At 37.5% G+C, this 15,150-nt stretch overlaps 1 long non-coding RNA gene across 1 annotated transcript in view; it reads right to left on the bottom strand.

Annotated features, from left to right (window-relative positions):
• Positions 1-211: 211 nt before the first annotated feature.
• The window catches only part of LOC148149414 (uncharacterized), a 40,458-nt gene continuing 25,519 nt past the window's right edge, over positions 212-15,150 (bottom strand). Inside the window, exons 2-3 of the long non-coding RNA XR_015757763.1 lie at positions 997-1,146; positions 212-355 (exon numbers count right to left, since the gene is read on the bottom strand). This is a non-coding gene — a long non-coding RNA (uncharacterized LOC148149414). The remainder of the gene's footprint in view (positions 356-996; positions 1,147-15,150) is intronic.

Raw genomic sequence — 15,150 nt, 5'->3', positions numbered from 1 at the left:
TGCTTGCTCAGATTTCAATTTAAAGACCTCAAGTTACCTAGCACACAATTTTCTGGGAGGGAAGCAGGAATTGTGAACCATCAGCAATCATACTTAGTGAGTGGAGGCATGAATGTTACTGAGGTGGAATGAGAAGGCAATTATAGGTTTTGAAACTTTGTTTTAATTGTTTAAACAGGCTGAAGTGTCTCACAACATACTGAATAGTCTCAGGATCTCTTCCAGAGTGATTAAAGGTGAGTTTCCTGCCATCTCAGATGTTGGGAACATGATTGACATCTCCAATGTGTCAAGGCATTAAACAGCTGGATTGGACATCACCAAGATGGCAGAAAGGGTAAAGCTGGAAATGGACCTGAGTGCGGCAAAAGAGGAATTGGAAAAAGTTAGCCTTGGAGACCCAAAAGGTTCTGCAGTGCTGAGGTCTTACACACCACCCAGTGTTAGGAATGGTTTTAGATGAGGCTTTGCACAGTCAGCACCAATTCACTAAATCCCCAAGAACCACCATTACATCATATTGTGCGGTCTCTGCAATGGTCATGTCCACCTGGGATAATGATTTCACCAAAATTAATCTGCTCCTGCTGCAATACCCTGCCTTTCTCCTTACTCCATAGCTTGCTGCTTTTCATCACTGGGGGTCCACCCCTGTCCAGACCATTTGCAGGTGCTGCACACCTTTTTCTGCTGCAAGGACAAGGAGAGGGAGAAATGACACTACAGTCCTACAAGGATAAGGAAAACTCCTCCAGATGGATAAAGACAACTTTTATACCATCACATGTCCCCAAAGACTGTCTGTGATGCACATTTTTCCAAAAATCAGAAGCAGCATTTGCTCTGTTTCCCTCAGCTGCTGGATAAATGGTAGTCTGTGTGCCCAAGAGCTTAAAAGATCTTGGATGTCAAACTCACTTTACCACACCATAGAAGCTCATTGAATTGCTTCTGGTACTGGCGCCAAGCATGTTGCTACTCCCGTGTGCCACTTACAGTGTTGGAAATCTTGATACCACTTTATGATTATCCTCTGGGATGATGGTATTCCTCCAATGCCTGACGATGTCAACAAGAACCTGGAGATCCATATCCATGAATCTAGGGGCTGGTGTGTTTTGGTTTACTCCCTGACTTTGTTGCTCTCTGGAATGCAAGAAGGTTAGAAGTTAGGATTTGTGTTTTCATTCATGGTGAATAGCTTATATAAATGTAAGGTGTAGTGAGTTCTGGATTCCTGACAAGTGATTCACGTGAAGCCTTTTGTTGCCTCAGTGTTCATGTGTTTGGATTTCTTTTGTGGCAAGATTCTTGTAAGACAGACTTGCTTTAGGTGTTCATTTCCATCAGGATAGTGGGACATTAGGAATGAACAGAGCATTGCACAGTCAGTGTCCTTGAACCTGAAAGGTGGACAAATGGGAATGCTGGAGGAACTACTTCATATTCAGAACATTTATGGAGAACAGCACCTGAAATGAAGTGCTGTGTTGATTCCAACACTTTGCCAAGATCTTCTGCAGCAACACATAACAGAATGCAGACCCAGAGAGAAGGCAGAGACAGGCATGAGAGCTCTGTGGCAGCAGAATTAAGTCTCCCAGGATCCTGCCCTTTTTCATAGTGGCATCCACCAATAAGACAGCAACAATAGAAAATGCATAAAGATTTGTATAGCTCCAGTCAGCACCTTTTAACAAACTCTATACCTTCCCAATTCAACTGCAACTAAGTTTGCAATTTTCGACAAGGTGGCAGCCAAGGTGGACATTCCCTGAGTGCTGTTCGGGAATTGGCTCACCTCAATTTTTGGGATGCATCTACTGAAGTGAGCGTCAGTACTGACCCACGTTAATTTGTGTCTGTTGTTCTCAAAATCAAGCTTGCCAGGAGACGAGAGACAGAGGATGAATGCAAGATGGGGTGGATCCTGTCTCTGATGGAAAAATGGTCTCTCTTATGTGCCTTACCTAATAAGGCCATAGGGCAGTCAGAACATAAATCCTGCTGACATTATTGGAGGACACAGTGTGCCTAAAGAATGAGCCAATTCATCCCTCTGTCTTTTAATATAATTTCCAACTTTTTATCATGATATTTTTCAGATGTATGATTAACTAAAACTGCCTGTATGAAGCAGAGAGAATAGGATGACAGATGGTGAGCAGGTTTTTGAGAATTACTTGCTGTGGAGAGCTGGCACCTGACCAGTGATTTTACAAAAAGCATGAGAACACTGTTTAACGTCCTGAATGATGTGTATGTTACCCAAGAGTTTATTTTTAATCAAAGCCTGAAAGAATCCATTGTCAATATGCAATAACCAGGATCACTCCCATACCTAAAATGGGAATATAATCAAGCACAACAAGGTCTGCATCAGATATTGAAAATCATAAATTCAATATCAATTTATTAACAAAACAACAATATTTGAAAGCATAATTTACTGAAAAGCTCCCAGCATCCTATTTTTCATATTTTAAGATGTTGAATTAGATGCAGCATATCTGTAGCATGATAGGTTTCCTTTCTACACTTATTCTTTGAGACTGCAAGTTTGATTGCACAAGGAATGTTTTATGTGCTCTTGACAATTATTGTTTCTGATTCAAAGTTTAAAAACTCTCCTGCTCCAGTATTTGTTGCTGTTATTTTTATTTTGTTATTGTGATTGCCAGATTGTTCCTACTGTCAGACATTTCATTTAACTTTACAAGCATTTTGCTCATATGTTGACATCAATGATATCCTGTTGGAGATCCATGTTGTATTTCAGATGGAATTGATCGAACAATGAGAGAATAAAATGTTGTGCAATGCTTAAGAAACAGCTATTTAAAGTCACTGGGAAGAAAAACATGGCAGCTGAGACAATGATTTATTCGTGCTTTCATGGAAATATCAGAGTTGAACACAGTGCATCTTGAATAGCAGCCGTTCATTTTGTGAGCTTCATGTTACAACTTTATGGGAAGAACAGAAAATTCAATTACTAACCAGCTTAGTACAGTTTTTAGCATCGTGAATTTGAAAGGCATAGAATCACAGAGACCATTTTGACCCTACTATTCACTCATGGGAGTCATATATAAACCACTGAAAACAGAGGCAATCAATCTTTTCATAACTGTCACTAATCTTACTCCTCAACTGACCAATGGGTTGTAGTGAGGAAAATGTTTTCAGTTTTTATTTTTCCTGATGTAGTACTTTGCTTTGGTAATTTAATTTACTGGGTGACCTCCTAAAGCATTACCCAAGTCTTTCCTAAGGGGAGGCAGGTAGATATGGGTGAACAGACTATCCAAGTACGGGAGATTTTCTTCAGAAACAAGTAATCTATCAGTCATACACTTCAACAGTTTAGCAGTAGCTGTTATGATAAGAAAGCTCTCAAATAAAGAAATAATCAAATTCACTAATTCTTGGAATACAATTTCTATTCTGGTCCTAGCTTATATAAATCATTCTGTATGTAAGGTATTAAAAATGTGTTGCTGGAAAAGCGCAGCAGGTCAGGCAGCATCAAAGGAGAAGGAGAATCGACGTTTCGGGCATAAGCCCTTCTTCAGGAATAAAGGCTTCATTCCTGAAGAAGGGCTTATGCCCGAAACGTCGATTCTCCTTCTCCTTTGAAGCTGCCTGACCTGCTGCACTTTTCCAGCAACACAGTTTTAAGCTCTGATCCCCAGCATCTGCAGTCCTCACTTTCTCCTGTATGTAAGGTATGCCTAGTGTAATGGATCTAAAATCTAATTTGAGTCCAGATGATTCCATACACTGTCATTGTTTCTAAATCACATGAACAATCATCTGAAATCTGGATTTAGATTTGAGTTGTAAAATTACTCTCCTAGCTGTTATTATTTATGACATGTGTTGTTCAAAACTTACGAGAGGGACAGATTTTTTCTTGAAATTAAAAGCCAAAAAAGATCACTAGCAAAGAGCAAATAATGGAAAATCTAGCAAAGTGAATTTCACACATAATTATTATATCTTTGCAAGCATCACATTTATGATTTTTCTACAGATAAATAGGCAAATATTGTCATACTTGTGTCGCATGCTCTTGAATGCAAAGCAGCAATGAATAATTTTAAGATAAACTTTTTAAAAGTTGTATAGAATATAGACGCATTATTTTAACAAAACAAGATACAATAGTACTCCTGATTTGGTGTCTACAAACTTGAAATCATAAGAAGAAGGATGTGATAGAAAACACTTTATCTCAAGAAGCCGTGAATGGTGTCATTCATCCTTCATTGTCTGACAAATTGCATAGTTATCAATCCATTGGAGTGACAATTGAATACATTAGTACTGTTATTACCTGACAGATTCTAATTCCTGATAGGAAATGCCTTAATTAATCCATGAAAACAACCCAGAAAACGGAGTCTGGGATATGAAGATCAGAGGGGACCAAACCCATCAAACAAACGGTCTCTACCTGAAAAATTCATCACTGCAAGAGAAGTGAAGTTAAGTCATTTTACCTGCAAAATATATCCTCACCACAGGAGTTCATCCACAGCTTCAACTGGGACAGAATAAGCAGCCAACTGTTGTGAATAACAAGCTATTGAGAGCTTATCAGCAGAAAGTTTCAATATTTAAAATTTTGACAAAAAGAAAATTCTCAAGACCGTTAACATTTCAAGCTGCCATCTTGAAGAACCAGCATGACAGTGAGTTTGAACCTTTACAAACTGTATCGGTGCCTGCTACATCTTTAGAAATAATCTTTTGTTTTGTGAGTGAGGAATGGGTGTTGTGATTACATTTCAGCTTTTGTGAAAATAGCCGTTCTTAAAATTTAAAAGTCTCAACAATTCTGGGATTAAAGCACTCCTTAAAAACATATCTTGTGGTCAGACAAGCAATGAGGAGAAAAGGAAATTCTCCCACATCTCTTCTTTGTTTGCTAACTGTACATATACGCAAATGTGTAAGGCTAGAAGCATCTATTTAATTGCATAGCAAATATGGCTCGGAAAATGGCAATTGATTGATTATAAAATTAGTATTTTCTGTGTTTTGAATCACTGATGGGATCATTATTCCTTTATCTTTTGTTTTTCTGCCTCATGAAATAACTCTGATATGGTGGGGGTTGGGAAACATTTTTGATTTCTTCTCTCGAGTTAACAGCTTGAGTATGGACAGTTATAGGAGCTTTGAACTCGCAGGATGTTGGTAAATACAGCAGCTATTCTTCTAAGCATGAAAGAAGCAAGCACGTTAGGGAAATGGTTCATGTAACTCAATAAGCCAACAACTCCATGAGCCATTATAGAGTCAGAAAATCAATGCTTCGCTGCAATAAATATTTAGAATAGTTGTTAATTCTCAAGGAGGATTGAAATGTACATATTTTAAAATAAAATCACATTGAAAACATGTCACTTCTTTTGTTACAAATTATTCTTTGAGTGCTAAAAAAAATCTTGTTGAAATTTTTCATCTTCCACTCATCAGAACAGTTTGCAAGAATACCAATTCTTGGGGGAAAAAAAACATTCATACCATATGAGAGGACTATATTAATTAGTAGGAAAATGGATTTTGATTGATAGAGCGTTTCGTGGAAAATGCTAATTGATGTACCAAAATCACTTAATTGGTCAATGATATTTTACTATAATAATCCTTCAACTAAATTTCATTAACACTAGCAATACATTATTTTGGCATTAGCTCTGTAAAACATGCTAAAATTTTGCTGAAATTTATTCCCACATGTTGAAGGCAAGTTACAATTTCTATAGAATACAGTGCCACTTTGACACAACCAGTAATAAGTTACCTCTATAAGTTATTGGGTGACTACCTGTCAATTTTTAAAAAAATATCCCTTACGGTATTACACAAGTTTAGTATAATGCTACCATTAACATAGCTTTTCCAAATTTGTGAACAAATACAATGCCATCTCGATTTTGAAATTAAACAGAAGAAACATGCGAGGAAATTTAATACCAAAAACTGCAATCTTCTACATTGTAAGGTTGAGTATCTTTTCAATTTGCTTTAGCATCTTTTACAGATACATTAGTGCAAATAAACAAAATATAGTTTAGACCATTCGTTATTGGAAGCTATTTATTTTAATCAAAAGAACAGGGTATAATCTAATAATCAAATCATTACATGGTCAAATTATATTTAATCTTAAATGTTAAAAAAAGGGATGCAGTTATTATTTTTGACTTCAACAATGATAGCGCAGCCATAACTTATAGTGCACATATTTCTAAATCAAAATGACTCTGTAAGTCTGACTAAGTAATAATGTCAATGGTATGTTTTTCCTTCAGAAAATTCTGATTTCCTACCACATTGTAAATATCTGCAATTACTAAGTTAAGCAAAAGCTGAAAATTCGGAGCAGTATCCAGGAAAGAAATATTTCTGAGAGAAAATCTGTCATTGGAGATATCAACATGTGAAAATACACACTGCATGAAATTGCCAGTGAATGATTTATTTGTGAATGAAAACCTACACTACTTGCTTCATTGTTACATCATAATTAATAACTGGTCTCCTGGCATTGTAATCCAAATACAAAAATGAATGTTTGCATAAGTAGCAAGCAGTTTAATATTGTCTCTGGGCTGTGTGCTTGTTAATTCTAGTTCATGCTTTGAAAATAAAAAACTTGTTTACATTGGTGAGATGGCTACAGAGATTATAGTCCTGCAATTACATACATCTGTGAGTACTTCTACATTGAAATCAGCTCAATCAGCATATTGAAATAGAAAAGGGAGAAGTCTCCTTCACATAACCAGCCTTCATACAATTCTCAGTGGTTGGCTGACACATCCCTCTACAACTGTCAGAAAATGAACAAGCCGACACTTTAGCTACTGCAACCCAATGTGGCATTATAAATGAATGAAATGGAATCCTGTAATGGAGTACAATTGATGGCATGTTCACATAAGTTATGTTGATTCTAACTGAAAAATCACAATGCACTAAACTGATTATTTTGGTCACTAAACAGATTTTTAATCTAATTATAAAGCAGGCTAAAATAATGCTTGACAAACTGATTACTTTAACACAGATACACAATGACAAGTGCGAACATTTTATAAAGCATAGGGGATACGTAAATGATCTCTCCATGCAACAGAAGTATGAGATTTGACAAACCAGTCAGTTATGCTTATTGCTAGACAATTTGATCTGTTGGTACAAATAACCCTGAGAGAATTCAAGCAAGTAATACTCTAGAGGTGTTGGAAATACTAAAATATTAAAACAAAATCTTTTGATAGGATATAGGCATTGCTGAACATTTGTTGCCTATCCATAATTGCACTTGAACTGAAAGGCTATCTGACCCATTTCAAAGCTGAATTAAGAGTCAACAACAATGCTGTTGCTTCTATGGCCAAACCAGGTGAGAAGGGCTGATTTCCTTCATTTGTGTTTTTTTTTAAATGACAAACGCCCATTATTACTATTGTGAAGTCTAACTTTCAAATCTACATACTTTCACTGATTGACTCATAGATTCATAGAGATGTACAGCATGGAAACAGACCCTTCGGTCCAACCCGTCCTGCTGACCAGATATCCCAATCCAATTTAGTCCCACCTGCCAGCACCTGGCCCATATCCCTCCAAACCCTTCCTATTCATATACCCATCCTTTTAAATGTTACAATAGTGCCAGCCTCCACCACTTCCTCTGGCAGCTCATTCCGTACACGTACCACCTCGGTTGAATAAATATCATCCTCAGCCACTCTCATGAAGAAGGTAAGGGTTGGAGAAGAAAGCTCACTGCAATGCTCCCAGTTTAATTAACAATGTTGTGGGCTCATTAAAGACTCTATTTCTAGTAGGTTTTTAAATTTGCATGGAGGCAATTGAATTTTAACAACTCTCTTCTTTCACAACATTTGAATGGTAGCATACCTTGGATTGAAGGTGGGAGAAATAAAAATGATCTGGCGGGTTGTATACTTCATTGAAAAAAGGTTCACCAAGTGTAACCAGCCATTATTCAACTAATGTTTGGTTTCCTTGAAAATAACTCATAATTTCCTTGTCCCTCAAAAATCTATGAACTTTTCTCAAATAAATTCAATGATTTGGCCTTGATTATTTTCTGAGGAAGAGAATTCAACAGACCAATGACCCTCTGAAACTAAATAATTCTCATTTCCATCTTAAAAGGGGGACCTCTTACTTTGAAACCATGTTCATTTATTCTAGTCTCTCCCCCAAAAGGAAACATCTTTTGGTTTCCTATCAAGTCTCCTCAAGATAATAAGAACATCCCTCAAACTTCTGTTTCCAGGACAGCAAGAAAATCATGTAATCCCTTCATTTGTCTCAGAAGAGAGGCCATAACCAACAGAAACTAAAACACAAATAAAGCTGACTAGCCACTAGAAGCCATTCTAGATATTAGACTGGGCTTTCACAAAAAAAGTGACAAAGAATAAATCTGCCACAGGTGCTTGCAACTTGGTATAAGAAAGGCAAAACCTGTAGATATCCTAGCACTTAAAGATACTCTAATTGAGGGGAAATTTGTAGAAGTTTACGCAGAAATCAACATCTTTGAGGTTTCAAAAATTTCTACAAGCAGAGAGTTAAAAATCACACAACACCAGGTTATAGTCCAACAGGTTTAATTGGAAGCACACTAGCTTTCGGAGCGACGCTCCTTCATCAGGTGATTGATGAAGGAGCGTCGCTCCGAAAGCTAGTCTGCTTCCAATTAAACCTGTTGGACTATAACCTGGTGTTGTGTGATTTTTAACTTTGTACACCCCAGTCCAACACCAGCATCTCCAAATCACGCATACAGGCAGAGAGGTAGCTACAATATTTGAGAAGAGTTGAAGTATGGAGTTAATAAAAGATCATCAATTAAGCATGAACGAGGTCTCAGAATTTTGAAACAGGCTTCACAAATTCTACTAAACCTTCAGACAAGGTGCCTATACTGGCAGAAATAGAATGTATGCAACACAACGTAATTTTATAACAATGGGCAAAGAACATGAAGAAGAACTTGAAACAGCCATAGAAATTTGATAAATCTGGGAAACTTTCCAGCAAGGGGTAGCTCAACAACTGTAAGCAGCTGGTGAGAAGCTATCGAGGGAAAAGGTGATCTTAAGTCGAATTTGGATCAAGCTAATATTGAATATTCATAAATTATTAATTTGCATAAATGTCGGCTGAAGCCTGTTCTATTTCTTCTGATATTAATAAATGATATAGATTAAGTAACATGAATTCAATTTACTTGGGGATCTCATACAGGTCTATTTAACCATGCAGACCACAACCTGCAGTTCCAGTTAAGTGTGTATGCATCCTCTTTCTGGCTTGCTTCTGCTGGACAGTGTATGGATGTCGATCATGTAGTTCCATTTGGGTCTGTGGTTTATCAGCACTCAAGGCAACGGAGCTTGAAAAGCAATAGTACACATCCCTTTCATTGCTGAGATAAAATTGCATACACTAAGAGTAAAATTAGCACTTATGAGGGAAATTGTAAAGCTATTTGCACAAAAAGCAATAATCAAAATATTTAACTGTCTTAGTGTCTATATAATGTACAAGTGGTTTGACAATCATTTCAGATCTTGTGATTCTATAATCTTCCAGAAACACAGACTTCACAATTGGACATCTCAACTTGCAGGAATGTTGGAGTCTTGCATGTTGTTAGTGTGTTGATTATGGTCTTCCACCTCTTCTTCATCCAGACTTATTTTCATGTGTTTTTTTACGTATAATTGGAGGACTGTAGAGTTCCCTGAGTTGGCTTCTATTTTCCCCAATATTACTACATATGGGTTGTGAGTTTGCTCACTGAGCTGGAAGGTTCATTTTCAGACATTTCATCACTATATTAGGTATATTATCAGTGAGCCTCTGGATGAAGTACTGGTGGTATGACCCGCTTTATATTTATGTATTTAGGTTTCTATGGGTTGGTAATGTCATTTCCTGTGACCACAGAGTCATCAAGATGTACAGCATGTTAACAAACCCTTTGGTCCAACTCGTCCATTGCCGACCAGATTATCAATCCCATTTTGCCAGCATTTGGCCCCTATCCCTCTAAACCCTTTTTATTCATGTACACATCCAGATGGTGTTTAAATGTTGTAATCCTACCAGCCTCTGCCACTGCCTCTGGCAGCTCATTCCATACACGCACCACCCTCTGTATGGAAAAAGTCGTCCTTTATGTCTTTTATAAATCTTTCCCCTGACATCTTCAACTTACACCCTCTGACTTTGGACTACCCTACCTTAGGGAAAAGATCTTGACTATTCACCCTATCCATGACCCTCATGATTTTATAAAGTTCTAAAAGGTTACCCCTCGGCCTCCAACGTACCAACGAAAACAGCTCCAGTCTATTCAGGCTATGTCTATACCTCAAACCCTCCAACCTTGGCAACATCCTTCTAAATCTTCTCTGAACCATTTCCAGTTTCATAACATCTTTCCTATAGCAGGGAGACCATAACTGAAATCAATATTCCAAAAGTGGTCGATATCAATGTCTTGTACAGCTACAACATGAAATTCCAACTCCTATACTTAATGCACTGACCAATAAGGGCAAATATACCAAACGTCTTCACTATCCTGTCTACCTGCAACTCCATTTTCAAGGAACTATGAACCTGTACCCCAAGGTCTCTTTGTTCGGCAACACTCCCCAGGGCCCTCCCATTAAGTGTATAAGTCCTGCCCTGATTTGCCTTTCCAAAATGAAGCATCTTATCAGTGGTTTGCAGCAAATCAGCTGCAACATGCTTACACAGTGAATTCCTTTAAAGAGGGAAAAACTGCCAACCTTACCTGATCTGGCCTACATGTGACTCCAGACCCACAGCAATGTGACTGCCATCTGAAAAGGCCTAACAAGTCACTCAGTTGTATTAAGTGCTAAAAAGTCTCAAATAAGAAATTAAATTTGATGATCACCTGACATTGATCAACGCATTGGAAGTTACAATGGAAATTTCAGTCCCATCGACCATGCAAAGTCCTCACGAGGGTTAGTGCCAAAATTGGGAGAGCTGTCTTACAGACTAGTCAAGCAACAGACTGACAAAGCCATGCTCACGAAATCATACCTGACAGTCAATGTCCCAGGAAACACCATCATCATCTCTAGGTATGTCCTGACCAAAGAGCAAAACAGACCATTATCTAGAAAGACAAGACTAGCAGATACACAACTTACAGGGAACACCAGCACCTGTAAGCTCCCCTCAAAACCATTATCCCCCTAACTTGGAACTATACTTCCGTTTATCAATCTTACTGGGTCAAACATTTAAAATAGCCATCGATGTGAGTAACATCAAACTAGTGGCTGTTCCCCTTCAGAAAGACAAATTTGGAATAGAGATACCAATTGGGTACTTCTCCAAAAAAACTAAACAACTATCAGAAATGGTGTTATAGAGGAGGAAACTATTGGTTTATTACTAACTGGCAAGTATTTTCAGACATATGCACCAAATGGTTAGAGAGAGAGAGACCACTACCATAAATCAGTTCTCCAGTTTGTGGAGAAATTTAAGACCCAGAATACAAAGGTATTCCATTAGTATTTATTCTTTCAACTATACTACCTGAAAAATATTGCAAGGAATGCTATACCATTTTAGACTTACTTGTTAAGGTAGTCTTCAGCTTTTCGAAAGTAGTTTGACATTTCATGCTATCTTTGCTTTACCCTGCAGACTCCATTATGGTGCTATACAGGTCACTGAACCGGACCTTTCAGCATTCACCTGGTGTTGGTAGAAGCACTAATGTATAGTCGCCTGGCTGAAAGGTTCTCAACATTTTGTTTCATTATGATTTGGGAGATTTTCAAGCACACTCGGGCCACTTCACAGGCTTATAACAATTACTGTCAGATGTCTGCTATATAGTGTTGAATTTTAATTTGTTCACAGGGCATGGATGTCAATTATTGTCCGTCTTTAATTTCCCAGACAGCAGTTAAGAGTCAGCCACAAAAAAAACGATCATTAATAATTTTAAAAATTCAGCCATAAAATGATTATGATTTTTTAGACCATAACATGTAAGAGAAGCCATTCAGCCTATTGAGTTTATCCTACCATTTAACGAGGTCATGGCTGATCTGATAATCATCAAACCTGCTTTCCTGCCTATTCCCCCCATGATTCTTGATTCCCCTACTGATTAAAAATCTGTCTGTCAACCTTGAATACACTTAGCAAAATAACCTCAACCACCATGTGCGGTAAAGAGCTCCACAGATTCACCATCCATCAAGGGGGAAAAGAATCTCCTCATCTCTGTCTTAAATAGGTGAGACTGTGCCCGCTGGTCTTAGACTCTCCCACAAGATGAAACATCCTATCCACATCTACCCTGTCAAGTCCCCAAAGAATATCACATGGGTGGCACAGTGGCTCAGTGGTTAGCAATGTTGCCTCACAATGCTAGGAACCCAGGTTTGATTCCAGCCTCAGGCGACTGTGTGGAGTTTGCACATTCTTCCCGTGTCTGCATGGGTTTTCTCTGAGTGCTCCAGTTTCTTCCCACAATTGAAAGATGTGCAGGTTAGGTAAATTTGCCATGCTAAATTGCCCACAGTGTTCAGGGATTTGTAGGTTAGGTACATCAGGGTAAATATGGTGTAGGGCAATGAGTTTGGATGGGATACTCTTTGGAGGGTCAGTGTGGACTTGTTGAGCTGAAGAGCCTGTTTCCACACTGAAGGGATTGTAATTCTAACATTTCATCTTGTTAATTGGTCTTCTGGCATTCTTCGAATTGCAATGAGTACAGGCCCAAGCTACTCAACCTCAGATAAGAGCACCCCTCCAATGCCAGTGTATCTTTCCTTAGATAAGGGGCCCAAAGCTGATCACAGTATTTTTGCTGTGGTCTAACTAGTCAATCATTAAAGTCTTAATGAATATAAATTTCTTCAGAGGATTATGAACTTTTGAGTTTCTCTACCCAGAGTATTGTCAATGTAGCATCATCGAATATATTTCAGGATATTCAAAGATAAATAAAGTCATTTGATTCATTCTTAGATGGAGGGCTTTTCCTATGAAGTAAGATTGAACACATTAGGCCTGTATCCACTGGAGTTTGAAAGATTAAGAAATGGTCTTATTGAAGCATTCAAATTTCTGAGGGGACAGAATAAATGAGATACTTGGAGTGTAGTTCCTCTTGTGTGGACAACTGAAACAAAGGGACATATTTTAAGAATTAGAAAACTCCCTTTAAGACAGAGATGAACTTTTTTTTCCCCATCAGAGGTTGTTAGCATGTGGAATTGTCGTCCCCAGAAGGTAGCAGAGTTTTGGTCTTCAACCTTATTAAAGGCAGAGTTAGATAGGTTTTTTGATAGACAAGGCAAAAAGGAGACCACAACCAGAAACAACATGGCCTTATAGAGTAGTGAAGCAAGCTCAAGTGGCCTAACCTGTTCCTAAGTCTGATATTCCAGATTTTTGACCTCTGAATCAGAGAGGGTAGGATTGTGGAGTTGAGGCAGAAGATCAAGTCTGATTGTATTGAATGACAAAGCAGATTCAAGGAACCCTGCACCTATTTATTTTGTTTTAAAGTTATGTTTTCATTTTCCTGTCATGGATTAAGTTTGGCAGCCAAGATCACGATTATACCTTCTCAAGATCATATGCTTTCATGAGCCATTGGACAAGGCAATAAAGACAAATGACAATTTGGAAGAAGAAATGCGATTTTGTTGATTGTAAACATTAAAGGTAATGTCATTGATATGTTGTTCAGGTAATAGAAAATAAAAAAAAACAATTTTGAATTGAAAAGAAGAACCAGTAGCAAAAAAAGAGCAAAAGACAGGCACAGCAGGAGTAATTAGCTAAGTTTTCACTCAAAATGTTTGACGTGCATACTTTATTAATATTGCAGTAATGTAGTTAATCCTAACATTACAGCATGTGAGAGATGAAACATTGGAAAACAGCATATGAAGAGATAAAGCATTGTTTCCCCTTGAGGTGCTCATAAAATTAGGGTTAGGGCGCAAATACTTATAGTTTGTGTTTTACAGAAATCAAAGGAAAAAGACTAGCATTAATTTCAGCCACGACTCAGTGGTTGTCGCCTTTCTTTCATAAGACATTGTAATTACTTTGCTGTCTCTTGTACTATAATGAGGCACAAGAGCCATAAGGTTCGATGTGGAGATTTAACAGTCATTTTAAATGACAACTAAGATGAAAGGCTTTTGGAAAGTCATGCCATCTCATTAACTGATGCAAAGATGTAACAGATGTTGCTTTTTAAAGATAGAAGACAATTGAGATGCAAATAAACCCATACCCAAAGTTTTGTCTTGTTGTATTATAATCCTCTCTCAAAGTATGCATGTGTTTTATCACTGTTTTGCATTCATTGTGTCTTCCATTATCGAACACTGTTGCACTACACATATGAGACAAATGTTCTAATACATATATTTTGCAAATTTAGACTAAAGATAATTTCTCAATAATTGAAATGTCAGTTTCAAATTAATAGCTTCATTATATAAAGAGAGTCACCACTAGTTCTATAGTATTGAAAGACTTTTCAATCTTTATAACATACATTCAACTCTTCACGACCACATACATTTGTAAGGTGTGGCTATTATCGGTTTTGTACAGGAGTATTTCAGGTATAGTTTGATGATACATTTCTTGGCACAATGATATAGTTGCCTTGCTGAGTATTTGCATCTTAGTTTACATGTACTTTCAACAGGCTTACGGCAAAATGTTTATTGTGAACATTTCTATTCTAAGATGAATCACATCTAATGAGCAGCATGCAATAATCATTTAATTATGATGCAGTGGTCAAAGTCATTGAAGGAAAACCCAAAGGGCCAGAGATAAAATATTTCAGTTTTGGTTGTGCAATGTCAATTACTTACTTAGAAAGTAAACTGGTGCACTTCACATTTGACTAAAGTGACACAAATTATGTTCTCCACAAAAAGTTATCCACTCGCCATTTGAAAGAATACAACCACTTCCATGGTTCAGTGATAGAATTACTTTTCTATTCTACTCATATGGTATTATAGGACACAGATGGATCCTTGATGA

The sequence above is a fragment of the Chiloscyllium plagiosum genome, unplaced genomic scaffold (genome assembly GCF_037043375.1).
Source record: "Chiloscyllium plagiosum isolate Xiang-an unplaced genomic scaffold, Cpla_swu_hap1 HiC_scaffold_8, whole genome shotgun sequence".
In the NCBI taxonomy this organism is placed as follows: Eukaryota; Metazoa; Chordata; class Chondrichthyes; order Orectolobiformes; family Hemiscylliidae; genus Chiloscyllium; species Chiloscyllium plagiosum.
Note: the sequence above shows the minus strand (reverse complement) of the source record. Positions and strands in the feature narration are given on the sequence as shown.